This window comes from Stegodyphus dumicola, chromosome X2 (assembly GCF_044657685.1).
Source record: "Stegodyphus dumicola isolate Sdum_Otavi_A_Nest chromosome X2, ASM4465768v1".
In the NCBI taxonomy this organism is placed as follows: domain Eukaryota; kingdom Metazoa; phylum Arthropoda; class Arachnida; order Araneae; family Eresidae; genus Stegodyphus; species Stegodyphus dumicola.
Genome location: NC_140781.1, coordinates 199,849,460 through 199,864,021, shown reverse-complemented (window position 1 = coordinate 199,864,021; position 14,562 = coordinate 199,849,460). Strand labels below are relative to the sequence as shown.

Sequence of the window (14,562 nt, the reverse complement as noted above, 5' to 3'; positions counted from 1 at the left end):
GACATCAGAAACGTTTTTGGCAGTATCTTTTCACATTTTTTCAGTAGTTATGCTACGTTACATAACACTATTATACCCTTTATCATCCTCGAAAATATTGCTATTCCCAGAGACATAAAAAGTTTTCAATTTGCCTTCCACATCGCACGGTAAACAGCTAGCAATTAAGAATATGACCATTGGACATGGCGTAACATCTTTAACATTACAAATGTATATTTTTTTAATAAACTGCGACGTTTAAAACAAGAACTGTATTTTTCAATCTCTTATGCCTTTATTATTTACTAAATTACACCTTTATTTTAACGAAAACTATTGTATCATAACAGAAGTTTTAAAGCTGTTTCATTTCAAGCAGTGGGCAGGTAGGTTTACCCAATAGCTATTAGTAAATTATTTTACAGAGTTTGTTTCTTTAATACTGAATTCTGAAAGGTTTATGTCACTCGTAAGCAAATACGATATTAATTAAAATTCCAGCATACATCAACATTTTATCGATACAAAAGTCAAGCTAGGTAATGAAGCTAATTCTTACGCTTGACAAAACGTGATTATATTGTTATAAACTTTAGCCGCTGTGTGTTCATAAAAGTATTTTCTGGATTGAAAACGGCTAACTGAATTTGGTTACATTTATGCAGCAAAAATCCGCTTTATCTCACTGCCTAGTAGGTAGTGAGATTTAGGCGTAAATACAAATTTTATACTAAAAGCAATTATCTCAATATATTGTACGCAGAAGCAGTAGAGTGTGGAAGTTTAGTCTGTAAAAAAGTAATTATGTTTAGTATCGTATTACATTCATTAAAATTAATTTATGCTGAAAGGCTTATACTGAAAGATTTACCAGAAAATATATAAACTGCCAAAAAATAGGGACATCAAAGATTTTGACAAACTACACATAAAATTATTTTGAACTACCACATGAGAGTTTTGCCAATCCGTATAAATGAAAAAAAATCTTCTAACTCTTATATCAAATATGTAAAAAGTTATTTAATTAATTTAAAATTCGTTTAGTCACATACTTTAATTTTTGGGTTTAATAACTATTATCAAAAATATCGCTCGCTTCTCCTATCTTTTTTCGTTACATTCTGCAATATCTTCTAGATTACCTACTGCATTTTCAGAGTCTTTAAATTCACTTTCATAATCAAATATCATCTGATTTGTTCAGAAGTTCAAAATTTATGTAGAAGACCTAAAATTTCTTCTTTTTTGAGATGCTCAGGCATTCACGGCATTTTAAATTCTAATAGTTTTCTTCAATAACTATCGCGTCTGTAATAAAAACAAAAACACTCATGAGAAAAACCGGCAAATATTAAATTACCGTAAGTGCAAATTCGCCCCGATATCCTCAAAAGCACAACTAAAACAAACAATACGAAATAACTTTCAATACTAGCAGAAAAATGTTCACTTTCTTAATAGAGCAGAAAAAGTATTGTATTCTTAGAAGGTGCTGCCTCTAACTGACAGTGACTATAACTGAGTTTAGCGAGTTTAACAGGACTGAAAAGGCAAGTTTGATATATATTTTTACAAAACGTATTCCAGAACAGCATGATATATGCAAATAATGAGTCGTTTTGATTTTCTATGAAGGCAAGCCCGGCCATGCGTTATTAGGCCGAAAATAAAAGGTCTATCCAAAATGGCACTGCTCCATTGAGTTCGGATAAAAGAAGTTCAGTTGCGCGAACTTTTGCCCACTATGTATCTAATCTAACAGGTAACTCTGTTTACAGAAAACTAACTTTAGGTAATTATGAGAAGATTCAGGTCAATTATTATAAAAAATGATAAAGATTAAAATATCCATAAATGAAGGGGGAAAAACATTGATTATCTGAATAGAATCAAAACTTTTTTGTGTTTGCATCCGATAAAATTACGTTATATTAATATATTTCAAAATGTTACTCTAAAACAATATGAAAATAACTTACATACTACACTCAGCACAAAACCCAGTCTTTCCTACTTGGAACTAACCTATAATCAAGAAACGCACGTAGTATAAATATTATTACACGAACTTGCAAAAAATCTTCATTTCGCGAAACTGTAAGAGGGCTTTAATCCAATCAAATCATTTGCGTTAGCCACAACAGGGGTTAGGCAATCAGTGACGTCGAGCAATTACTTAGTATTTCAGCGAACATAACAGAAGATTCGTGTAAACATTGCAATGAATGCTACCGAGCGTTTACATTATGAAAGCAGAAAAAAAAAAAAAAAAAAAAGAAAGAAAGAAAAACATCCGACGCATGTAGCGAATGTGTATATTACATTTCTTCGTTCTTACCTCCTTTAGTGTATACTGGTAGTTTATTCACCACTTGAATCCAAATGAGATGTGTAGCGGAAATGTAATGACGTTCAGCTTATCACGCGCTTTAGAGTATAGTTTATTGACCACTTCATGAGATGTGGACGTTGCCCAATCTTTCCCTTTTGCAAAAAAAAAAAAAAAAAAAAAAAAAAAAAGCTTGCGAAATTGCGGATCGATGGATGTCAACATCGTACCAACAACGAAACAGATGTGTCGACCGTTAAACTGTAAAAATATGACTGGTAGATTATCATGGATAACTGGATTTTACAACACAAAATTTTATGACCTTTTTTTGCTATTCTCAGGTGAGGAAAATTGACTCGTAACTAATGATGCATTCAAATTTAGCAAACAATTTCAGATGTCCTCTTTATACCTTTCAGTTAAATTATTAAGGTAAAAATAAGGCATTTTACATCGAGGAAGTTCATCAGATTATAAGCATATTAATACCACCTTAAAACCACATAGGTTCAATTTATGGCATTAAAATTATAATTAACTGATAAAGAAGAAAGATAACCTTCGTATGCCTTGCCGTATTCGACTAAACAAGTAAATAAACGTAACTAAGAGAGATGATTTGAAATCACCAGGGCGAATAATGATTGCATGTGATTAATGATTATACAGTTTATGAATGAAGGCATCTCATTACTTATGCAGAAGGAGTTTTATACCCTCGTACCGATTTGGTAAAGCTTAATAAGCAGGTAAATATAGTTCACTGAAGTGAGAGTTCTGACAGAAAGCAAGTCTCACAACTAAGATTAAAGGAATTAGTAGAGGATTAACTTGCGAATCATTTATTAAGTCACACTTCAAGTTCTGAAAGTAAGATGCCTCACATGTAAAGACGATCCTGCATTTTCAAGGTGCACAAGGGAAAAGTAAAAAGAAAAAAAAATCTCCTTATAAGACTACCTGACACCTGAAACAGCTTGATATGCTGAAGGTGTTCCCGCAACACCGGTAATTAAATGGCTGAAATAGCATACTTAGAAATGTAATAAATATGTTTACTTTTAGCATAATAGTTAAGTAATAAATTACTTAAATGGTTTTTAAATCAGGGGTTCTCAACCAGGGGGGAATTCCTCTCTGGGGGGATTTCATATAGTTTCAAGGGGGAGGAATGCGGTCAGCCTTTATTTACCTGTTAAGCATTTAGTTTATAATTATAAAAAAAACTACTATTATTCAAATTTTGATATTTATCAACATTTTCTGTACTTTTTCATGTTTAATTTATGAAACACATTAAAGAATAATATAAATTTAAATACATGTATTTGTATTCTTCGAGTTTTGGAAAGGAGGGGGGGGATGAATGATCGTCTAGCTGTAGTGAAACGGGTGTTTAGAGTAAAAAAGGTTTAAGAATTACTATTTTAAATGCTTTCTGCAACATGTCACTTTTAAGGGCACTCATAGAGGGAAGGGGGATTTGCTGTATATTCGAACCAGTATGGTAATTAATACATGGACTGGGATGAGTTTATTTTGAAATAGTAATGTAGAACAGGAAGTCTACTTATAAGTGTGAGGAAGATGCCAAAGATCGGAAAAGCTTCTTCTTCTTTATATTTCGATAAAATAATTTTTATTCTTAAACCCGAGATATACACATTAAATTCTAAAAGCTCATGCATTAATTTGAAATTGTTATTTCCATGACTAGTACACAAAATTACGTCCCTAATTTAAGTATTCTATAAAATGATAGATAAAAAGAAAGGAGACAAAAATGCATGAAAATTTATAAACCATAGAATCCGTAGTTAGATAACGCTTTCAGCAGCGGTCGAACGGCTGGATCCCAGGAGTTCGACCAGGGTACGATCCGGTTTCGGGGAACTGAGCCATTTTCCTTTAGGAGGATTAGATTTTCCTCCCCTAAGGCATTCCTCACCTTAAAGCACATAGCCCTTAGCCCTTATGTGCTTTGCCACATTCAAATAACCTAACCATAGTCATATAAAAGGAGTAAAGGAATCTTATAAAGCAGGTTAAATTATATTTTTCCTCTGCTTATTTAGAACTTATATCATAATAACCATAATTTTTCTTTACAGGTTGACCGACATGAATCCAGCAGATTTCCATGTGAACAATTTCAGATTTAGGATGTTGTTGAAAAGAAACGATAAATTTCCGAGTTTTCAACATAAATTGTATTTTGTTTTCAACGGTTAATCGTAAATCTGCCTATCTGATGGCAAATTTATGCCGATCGCAGAGAGGTTAAGGACCTATTTCACACCCCTTAGTGAGAGAAGAATAGTGTTCCATCGTAGGTGACAGTATCTGGAAACTGGATGGGAGAAAAGAACACAGTCCTTTTCCTCTCGTCTATGCGGCGAAGATACCAAACAGATATTTTTTTATACAATGGTGTAAATATTTATGTAGATAATAAAGCCATATTTAATCTAGAAATTCCACCCAGACCTTTTTTTTCTCCGGCTACGTTACATTCTCCACGTGAATCTGCCTTCAGTGTTTAGCGGTGCTAGTCGCTGCATCAGCTGTTTCTAAGCGTTTGTTGGTAAGGCACTGCGTATCTTTTCGCATTTTTATTATAACCCGAAGACATTCATCCTCGGTCATAGAACCAACGAATACAAAAAGTTCATCTCATGGTGTGAAGCGCCAGGAATATACGCTGTCTGTAACAGATAAGGAAAAAAGTTAACGGCAGCGAAGTTTGAGAGATTACATACAACAGTGGCTCATCTACAATTTATGGCATAAGAATTGCTGACAGAGATTTGAATAAACAGATGTGTATAAGGGCCACCATATCAGTTCCTGATATTACAGTTATCGTTCAAGGTGAAGACGATAGCAATCCTCACAGCCCTTCGCGACAAAAATACATAAAACTGCTAAATTGCAAATCCCCGATCTTCACCTTGGAAATGGCGATGATGAAGTTTCTCATGTAAGTCAACAGAACTACTTGCAGCTTATATTTTACCTGCGTAAATTTCTGTTGATTTTAATTTTATTTTTTTCCCTTTTGTTAACCAACATGTACTCATTCATAGCCTTTTAAAGTAAAATGTAAGATAAATTTATTTTAATCTAATCATCAGTAATTCGATAAAATAACTTATAAAATATTCTATTGGTTCCGGTGATGCAAAATTAATGATAGTCAACCCATATTTATGATAAAAGCTGATTATAAATTTAATAACGAAAATTAGCAGCTCTGAAGATTTCCCATTAAAATGCATAGCAATGTAAATAACAGTCTTACAATTTATGTTGTATAGCATACCAAGTAGCATCCACTTTATACCTGCCTTTTCTGAATGGGATCATTTTATTAGATTTTTGTTATGGAAAATGACTGCTGTTCTTATGGTAAAATTATTATTCATGCGAATATATTTGGTTATGCATCATTTCATATTTATGAGTGTTTTTTAGCACATGTAAATAGTGTCACCAGTTTAAGGGGGAAAATTAAGTGTATCACACAGTTCCAAAATTAAATGGAAGAGGGGGGCAAGAAAAAATATCAGAAGAAACGCTCTTATTTAAGTTACTAAATTGCGTTTATGACTTGCTTTGAATCAGACATGAAAGTTTCCGGATCTAAAAGCTGCTTTTTGTACTTTTCAAAATTCTTTTATTTTGTGCTTTCAAAATTTGTGTTCTGTTAAAAATAATTTTGTTTATATATGTACATTATAAAATATTCCTGTTAAAGCTAACCGAAAATTTTAGAGCTATGCAAAATTATTCTGATAGGCCAGTTTATCATTAACTGACCTATCAGAATAATAATGTGTGTTGATCAGTTATACGATTTGTCTTCAGATAGGTACATGTTTTGAAAGATTTAAAATTTGGAAAAGATATTTCCAGCTAAAACAAATATTTGGCTTTTATTTTCTGGCGTATTCCGCTTTAGCAATTATGACCATCAAATGACTATTCTGAGCAATAAACCTATAGACTATCCAGAATGAAAACGTTGTTAAGTCAAAGGAAAAAAGAGATGACGCGATTTTATTCATTGTATTTATTCACTGTATATATTAAATATGTAATGTTAATTTGCTTTCATTTCACTGAGAAATGAAGACATTTCATAAATTTTGAAATCGGATTCTATGAAATTGAATTAAACAAGAAATAGTCTTTCCGAATTTTAGCGAGTTTAAATATTAATAGTTTAAGTTTTCATGCAACGAACACAGAAATTTCTGAGTAAAATGGAACAAGTAATTTTTAAGACTATATGAAGTAAAATTTAAGAATAGTGATATGAAGTTATTTTAAAAGTATCTGAATTTAATATGCTTCGCTTATAACTAACTACAATGAAATAAGTCTTTTGCATTTTGTTTCACAACGTTAAATATCTATTCAATCTTTAAAAAGTTCATTTCTTGTAACCAGGTGAAAAACTACGCTTAAATGCATACATTACTTTAATCTTAATATTATATGACATATTTTGAATTTTAATATGAATCTTAAACACGTTTTCCATAAAAACAGAAATCCCGCAACTGCGCACGAACGCCAATATATGTATATATATATATATATATATATATAGGGTGATTTAAAAATATCTGGCAAAAATGTAGAGGGTATGGAATAAGCAGATTTTGTAAGGGAATGTATATGCGGAAATGAAGCGTTGAGGTGTTGCAGGGTGCTGTTAAAATCCGTAGGTCAAAGCAGTCTGTTGGCGTAAATCGTCATTCCCAGTGAAGTTTTTACGCAGCATGTACGCTATACGAAAGCGGAACTAGAGGATATGCATTTTATCGATGGGACTGTATATGGAAACAAAACAGCTGCCCAAGGGATGTACAGGAAGCGATTCTTGAGCAGATAGACAACTGTCGAATTGCCAAACGTTTCAGTACATTAACCGGGAGCTGAGAAAGAGTTATCTTGTACTACTGTTCGTGGTCACACTTTGTAGCACTTGTAAAAAATTGAGTGATTCAAATATTTTTGTTCTTTTTCACTTTTCCTGCCCCGTTGCCATATTTTTAATTTTACATTTTTTTACATTTTTGTCAGATATTTTATAGTTGCTCTGCATATATTTATTTCATGTTAACAGAACCCCAAAATCTACCTTTATTACAATTTGTTGCTATTCGGTATGAGTATATAAAACGTGCAGTTTTCGGGCAAGCAGCAGAAAATGAGTATGCAGAATGAGTTAAAATGAAACATGGGGGAGGGAATCAGATTATTTGGTCTAAGCCAGTGGTACGCAATAGAAAAATAGGTGGTACGCAAAGTAACAAAGTATTCCTAACTACTAAATTCAAAAATTAAGTACCCAACAACCTGGTTAAGTTTTTTTTTCTAACATTTGTAAATTTATGCGATCTGAGCTTTGTTCAAAGTCAATAGCAGCTCACAGACGTCAGCAAAATAATCCGTTTTTATTTTCACAAATAGTCTTTGAGCCATAGGCATAACAAAATTTGTTATATATGATGATTTTAAAAGGAGTAATAGAAATGAATCTTGTATTTAATAGGAAATATAAATAAGCTCTTATAAAAAGATAATAGCATTCTTTTAGAGTTGATCGATTTATTCAGCATGTCTACACTATATGTCGCTATCATTTCTGGGTCCATATTGCTCTATTTTCAATTAGAATCATTTATTTACGGCGATTCGCTGTTTCTAACAGCAGGTATTTTGTCTTCTTGTTGCATTGTATTCCTTAATTTTCTACGCCATTTGAGAATACAGTCTTCTGTTTTTGAAGAACTGGTAATATATTGTGCATTAAAATATTTATGAAAAAGTAATAAAACAAATCTAGGTTTTCAAAACGGAAAAATGGCTAGGACTGACTAAGCGGAAAATTGGTGATTCACAGGTGTTGGATCCAGGACAATCTACTAGCACTAAGAATATTGAAAATAAAAAAAATTGTTTATAAAAAAATTAATAACCATTATTCATCATTTGGGCTTTCTTGGAATGGAGCTGAAATGGACTTTCGACCTCAATGTGTTGTTTGCGGTGAAATGTTATCCAATCAAAGTAAGAAACCATCGTTTCTTAAAAAAAACATCTTGAATCTAAGCATACCAGTTGAAAGGCTAAATTTAAAGAACATTTTAAGAGGAAAGTTGGAGTTCAAAAACAGTAAACAAGTAATGAAAGGTTTTTGTTACTACAAGTGAAAAAACTTTGGAAACTAGTCACCTAGTAAGCCTAAGAACTCAATAATAATTCGTTAGCAAATGATACAGTATGTCGACGAATTCATGAAATGACAGATTCCATAAAAGAGGCACTTATTAAAAAAATAAAACACAATAACTATTAGCATTGCAATTGGACGAAAATACTGATATAACGAACTTTGTTCAATTATTAGTTTGGGGCCCACCAGCGGCCGAGCGGTAAAGTCGCTGAACACTGGTAGTTCGGTCCGAGGTTCGAATCCCGTGAACGGGCTGGCTGCATGGGAGTTTTCGTGGTTTTCCCCATGTGTAACGTGTATACGAGACAGTTTCCCTTAGAATGTCCTCCACGAAGGCATCCCTCCCCTTAGGCAGATAGCCCTCGAGGCTTTGCCATAATCACACACACACACACTCAATTATTAGTTTACATATATTTCGAAGAAGATATGAGAATTTGAGAAGAGTATTTATTTTGAGAATCTAGTCATGATACAGCAACTGCAAATGAAATTTTCAGAGCAACTGACAATTTTATGTTTGAGTAATATATTACTTGTATTTTATGTAATATATTACTTGGAATACGTGCATTGCCGTATCCAGTGGTGGAGCTACGGCTTTAATAGGAAAATATTCCGGTGTTATTGTTAAATAACGAAAGTCGCACCTGAAACTAAATTTACTCACTATCCTTTTAAACGCTAAATTACTGCAGCAAAATTATGAAAGATGTTAAAATCTCTTATGAATTTCATAAAAATGTGAGAAATTGAACGCTGCTTTGTAGTTCAATATTGTTACAGTATTTGATACTGCGTGGCTCTTGCATTCTATTCTCGCACTTCTGCGAAAATACACTATCTAGTATTGCTTATCGGATGTTCTGCATCAAAACTGGACCTGGGTTTGAATCTAGACGAACAGTTTCGCTGCATGGGCGTTTTCGTGATTTTTCCCATGTGTAATGCATATACGAGTCAATTTCTCTTAGAAAATCCTCCACGAAGGTATTTCTCGCCTTAGGCAAATAGCCATAGTGTGCTTTGCCATAATAAACTAAAATCAAATCTCCATCAAAATTGCGGCGGAAGGTTAACACTTAGCTAAGTTCAACAATACCTCAATCACCTAAGACACTACAGAGGTGCTGGCCTAGCTTCTACCTGTACTTGTTTATTATTGCTATGTGGGAGACTCGTATTGGATGATGACTGATTCATGGAATAGAAAAATATTACTCAGAATTAAATGGAGAAAAAGCTTCACATTTCTTGTGATGATTAGATGTTTGGCTAGGTTATTTGAATAAGATAAGGCTAATAGGGTTATCTGCCTATATTGAGGGATGCCTTCGTGGAGGACTTTCTGAGGGAAACTGTCTCGTTTTCCCGTAACACATGGAGAAAACCAACCATGCAGCCAGTCCGCTCGCCTGGGCTCGAACCCAAACCAGGTCGAACTGTCAGTATTTAGTGACCTTAATCACTCTGTTGTGATGTTTCGAAGAATTTCTGGCAAATATCAGGAAACTATTCTTATTCTTAAAATTCTTTAACAAAGCGAGTTTAGTTAACTATTCATAATATTCAAAACATCTTTCATCACAAAACATATTCATTTCCTGTAGGGAAACATTAATCAGTCTGTTTTTTTTTTTTTTTTTTTTTTTTTTTGATGTCGAATAAAACTGTTCTCAGAAAGAAAGTATTCCTACGCATAAAACTTAGAAGAGCTCAGATGAAATTTAATTAAGTTCAAAAGAAGGATTTTATAAGCACTTCTTAGTTATTTTTACTGTTTCCAATTCTTGATTTTTATCTCTTAAACTCTAAATTACTAACTGATATTCGTGGTTGGAAAGAATGAAACGTAGTAATCAAGTAACTAAGAATATCACCTTCAGACAGACATCGCAGACAGTGCGTAAACGAATATAATATAAATAGAGAGGGGGCTTAGAGTAGGAGGGTACAGACATGTCTGGCTGTTCAGAAACCACGAATCAATGCGGAAACAGTGATCCCGACAATGTAGGCCATTGTCAACGTTCCAATATTTCGTCTGACCTTTGGATGGTTTTTCCCTAAACCTTGAGATATTGCTTTTCTAGTTACACTCTAGGAAGTTTTAGTTATTAAAATTGGATACTTTTCCTCAAATCAAGCGTTTTAGAAATGATTTATTCTTATGCACGAAAACGGCGATGGGAAGGGGATACTTTATGAGCTAACCCGTCTGTCTTTTAGAATTTTTGGTTTAAATCATTTGTTTCGACAACAGTTATCGCCTTCTTTCATTTCAGATCTTCCAAAGTAAAACGTTTTATCCTTCCGTATGGTTACATTTTATCAAAATCTCGAAGCTTAAAAAGGATTTAAAAAAGCAAAGCCAAACAGGATTAACTGACTCAGCTTTTAAAGTCCTGCTTATTTTTCTAATAAAAACGTGTATGCCACTTAAATAATTCCAGAAATATACGTCCGATTGTAAACGCAGAAATGGGAAGATGTGCACTTTTCAATAAGCAATGTATTACTACTCAAAATATTGTTTTCAAACGCAACTATTTTGGGTGGGAAAGAATTCGCATATATTTTTAAAGATAACTTGTAATGACGTAATATTTAAAACAAATGAAGACAAGTCCAAATGCAAATTTGCAATGTAGTAGGTCTTAAGAGGTAAAGTTAGAGGACCTTCGCTATCAAGCTGTGACAATCACATTAATTTCCTAGTAGTTAAATAGTTTTTACACTATCTTATTCTTTTCGGCTTTCGTCATAATAAATCATCCAAATCAGAAATTTTTTAAAATCCGAGCGAAAGGGCTGGCTGCATGGGCGTGTAACGTGGTTTTGAGCAAGTTTTTTCCCTTAGACAGTCTTCCACAATGGCATTCCTCCCATTTGGTAGATAGCCCTAGCGTGCTTTGCCATAATAAACTAAACCAATGATCATAATCCTTAAAGCCTTTTGGGGTAAATGGAAGTTGAAAATAGCAAACTAGAATATTTCCTGGTGTGTAGTCATTTAATAATTAAAACTGTAAATAGTTAGCAGCTTAGACTAGGTGTTCGCAAACATGCTACTCTTCAGGTTTTTGTGTCTTAGTTACACCGTAATTTGTGTTGAAATAAATTTTACTTAGCTGTTGTTAAGTTCTTTATTACTGGCGATAAATCATCTTGACACTTGTCTAGCTTAAGCTAGGCAGTTAGTTGAAAGCTAAGTTGACAAATAGGATTTGAGTTCAGAGCTACAGAATGAAGGAAAAACGAGAGTAAAATTATCTATCCTATAATATGTGCATGTAATATGTTTAAGGAACACCGTAAACCTGTTACATGCGTATATTACACATATAAAAAGAGAAACACGAAACGAAACTCTTTGAGGGTAAATGTTTGAAGAATTTTATTCATTCTCATACTACTATGCTTTAATAAAGCAGAAGTTTCAGTTTTTTTGCATCCATTAATTAAGGCACAAATTCTACACAAAAATTCTTACATTTTACATTAGTCATTATTATATTACACTGCGCATAAGTCTTTATTCACTATACACAAATTCTTACCATTCTGCAAAATTATTTCCTACATCGTGCTAAGTTTATATCCCAACTTTTGTATACTGGTATGTAAACAAGGATCTGAAACGTGATGCACAACCACGACCCGTCTTAAATATTCTACAAAAGATTTGAAGACTTATTTGCATTATATTATTCACACGATGGAGAGAGGAAAAAAAAAAGCAACTGGATCAAATTCGGGAGTAGCACTGAGCGTACCATTCTAGCAATTCACTACTAAGCAAGCGCAACCTGATCTTCGTCTCCCCACAGTGCCCCACAATCGACCGAGGGGTAAAGTCGATGAAAATTGGCAGTTCAACCTGGGTTCAATTCCAGGCGAACGGTCGGACTGCATGGGAGTTCAGATGCTCCCAGGCAGTGGGCATTTAGTGACTGCACGAGAGTTAATAGGAAAGAGACTGAGATTCCATTAAAAGACAATGTAATTGCTGTGAATTTTATACGACCAATTGTAACTTCGTTAGCTGAAATCTTTCCCACAGGCATAGTGTTACAACGTTTTTATAGCTAGCTGAGGCTGTATAGCGCTTTAAAAAAAAAAAAAAAAAAAAAAAAAAAAAATCAGCTGTATGCCATTTTGGTCATCCAAAATATTAATGTGATTTGGTATTTCTTGTTCATATTTCTATTCGTATAAACATACCGGAATTCAAAGTACAGCGGAAAAACAATTTTTATATATTCTGCAATATAATGTATCAGAATTTCAAATGAAATAATAGTTGTTAAGACTCAGCTACAAAATAGTAATACATATTACTTTTCAAGTTGGCAGATAATGTTTGAAAATACAAACAACGGAGAACTTCTTATACTAGTTAATAGCAAAAAATCGAAATTATCTTTTAGAGAAAAATTTGCAGTTTTGAATTTGCTAAAATTATTTTAAAAACTTTTGGAAACCATTTTTATACTTTACATGAAGAAACTTAGCCAGTATTAGTATTTGAACTAATATCATTTTTCAAATGTCAGATGAAAGTATTAACCACTTAGCCCACAAGAACACGCAAGGGGAAATGCGATAAATTCCTACATTCTCCCTTTCTTAACGGGCGATTGGATAGAGACACAAGATCTAGTCCATTAAATCCAGGTGGTGACAAATAAGCGTTCTGTTAGTTTTTTCCCCTTCCGAAGCAAGCAGGAAACGTTAAAAAAAAATCAGCTGTACGCTTGTCGGGATTCGAGCCATGGATCTACCAACTGCTAGCTGCATATGCTAACCACTTACATCACTAGAGTACGCACGAAGAAATGCAATGATTCCTTACAGTTTTGCTGACTTTTGTTCAAAATAAATAATTAATTTTCATAATTATAGTGTTGGGTAAACTTAAACATTTTCATTTACTCTTATTTTTTTTAACTTGTAGAGGCATTAGGTATTTTTTGGAGCAGGCATGATGAGAAAAATATGCAACGCCTTCGTCCGGAATCGAACCACGGACCTCTGGAATACCGGCCCAGCGTGCAGAACCACTACACCACGAAGGCACACTAGGAAAGTGGGAGAAATACCTTATAGACTGTACTAAATTTAATGCTATAATTGTACTATTTATAACTTATTTAGCTACTTATTGTATTCTAACAATCAGTTAGATATAACTTCTTTTAAAAATGAAAAATATTTTTTATTGCCGTTTTCATTAGAAAACAAAGTTATTTGTAGCCTTTCATACATAAATGCTTATTCATCACCGATCTAAGCTATTGTAGCTTTTTTTAATTAAAAACAATAAATGCTATTTTATGCGTGAAAGCATATTTTTTGCTTTTCTTACCAGTTAAGGAGAAATATATTGTTACCAATATCTCAGATAATGATATTCATTTTTAGTTGCCGCAATGAAGAAACAGTTTTGACAAAGAGTTTTATTTCTTTGACTACATAGATCAGATAGAATTTCCAATTTCAATTTATTGTGAGCTCTTAGAACTGTTTCCTTCTATGTAACTGAAGCTTTTAACTGTTACTTTTTCAAAAATTAAAAATAAAGGTAATGATGATCAGTACATTAATAAATACTTCCTTAGCTTCATAGAAGGAATGCGGTTCAAATTTTATTGCAGGTTAAATTGTAGGACAATCAAACGCCAGCAAAATACTGATTTTCTAAAAAACAAGAGAAAAAGAATTAACTCGCAAAGTCCAGAATTCGCCAAGAAATAATGATCCTAAAAAAGGGCTAAAAATTCGTACAGGCATTTTAAATGATTTAAAAGCTTTTTAAAGCAGTAATTTAAACTAACTAATCTCCTAAAGCCCTTTCCACAGAACCATTAAAAAAGGGGAAAAGGGGAAGAAAGGGACGTGATTTCTTTGAAAAACATTATTGATTTTGTCTTGAATTCTTTTACGTATGGATGGAGTTTCTTGGAAGAAATGAATTTTTTATATTAAGAAATTTTTA

The 14,562-nt window shown here is 33.0% G+C and overlaps 1 protein-coding gene and 1 long non-coding RNA gene across 9 annotated transcripts in view; one reads left to right on the top strand and one right to left on the bottom strand.

Annotated features, from left to right (window-relative positions):
- The window catches only part of LOC146993010 (uncharacterized), a 74,757-nt gene extending 69,965 nt beyond the window's left edge, over positions 1-4,792 (top strand). Inside the window, exon 3 of the long non-coding RNA XR_015038975.1 lies at positions 4,429-4,792. This is a non-coding gene — a long non-coding RNA (uncharacterized LOC146993010). The remainder of the gene's footprint in view (positions 1-4,428) is intronic.
- Positions 1-14,562, bottom strand: part of LOC118187932 (low-density lipoprotein receptor class A domain-containing protein 4-like) — a 365,193-nt gene that overhangs the window by 101,645 nt on the left and 248,986 nt on the right. The window lies entirely within an intron of this gene.